The sequence below is a fragment of the Sinocyclocheilus rhinocerous genome, unplaced genomic scaffold (assembly GCF_001515625.1).
Source record: "Sinocyclocheilus rhinocerous isolate Xijiao unplaced genomic scaffold, SAMN03320098_v1.1 scaffold1049, whole genome shotgun sequence".
Classification (NCBI taxonomy): domain Eukaryota; kingdom Metazoa; phylum Chordata; class Actinopteri; order Cypriniformes; family Cyprinidae; genus Sinocyclocheilus; species Sinocyclocheilus rhinocerous.
Window position 1 is genome coordinate 20,412 of NW_015652136.1, and position 1,249 is coordinate 21,660.

Here is a 1,249-nt window from a genome sequence, read left to right on the forward strand (position 1 = left end):
ACCCGCTCCAGCCTCCTCCACCGCTGTCAGCTGTCAGCCCCTCTGCTCGCCCTCAGCCCAACATTATTGCGGTGAGAGCCCCGCGGGGCTGCCATCCTCCAGCGTCACCGTGGTTGGAGTCTCCCTCACCTTCGCCTCCAGCCTCCGAGGCCCGGACTCCGCCTCGGCCCGTAGACCCAGTGGCTCCACCTCGGCTCCTAGCTCCCTCGCCTCCACCGTCACCCATCGATCCATCAGCTCCACCGGGCTCCCTCGTCCCTCCGGCACCGCCTTGGTCGGGCTTGTCTCCTCGTTCCTCGCTCCGTGCCATAGGCGAACCGTGACAATTATGAAATCATTATTGTAACATTAATGACTCTCAATATTTAGTTTTTTTTTGTACTGAAGTATCTTATTTTTTTTTTTTGCAATTATGACACATTATTGCAATCCAACCTGAACATGGTGTTGTGTATATATGTGTGTGTTTGCATTTGTTCTCCATCGTGGACATTGTTGACATTTGTGTCATCTCACTTTTTAATTTCTTATGAATGATTTTTTTCACACTAACACAAGCAGATATCTTTTTCCTTCCTATGTATTTATTTATTTATTGCTATCAAGTGTTGACAAAGTCATGAAGTCTTATTTTCATGAAGTGAACTTTTTTTTTTCTCAAATGACCTCTAACATAAGGGTTAAACACAAAACAATGATCTGGTAAAATTTTAAAGTTTAAAAATGTATTAAGAAGAGTGGACTTTAGTATAGAATCTAGATTTCATCATGTAAATCTAGACTGTGTGTACTCAAGTATTCTTTGGGAAAATGTATTGTTGGTTGGAGACAAAGATTCAGTCGCTGCTCGCTTTTGCTAGAAAACATATTATGTTTGGAATACTGTTGGATGATAAAAAAGATTAACTTTTCATTAATGTAATGTTGATTCTGGGCTTTTTTTAAATTCATAAATGCAAACGTATGAAGACAAAATCTTCTTTTTCTGTGTTCAAAAATTTAATAAAGAGACTTTATTTGTAACTACTTTCCACCATTGGAATATATGAAAATTAAAAAGTCCCAGAAATTTGTTGGAATAATAAGAGACCTCAGTTTATTAGAAGAGGAACGAAGAGACCCCTCTTGTTTTTCCACAAAAAAAAAATACATAAAAAAAAAAAATATATATATATTATTATTTATTTGTTTAACTGATACGTGTCTTACTTATTACTTGTTCATTTGCGTAAAAAAAAAAAAAAAAAAA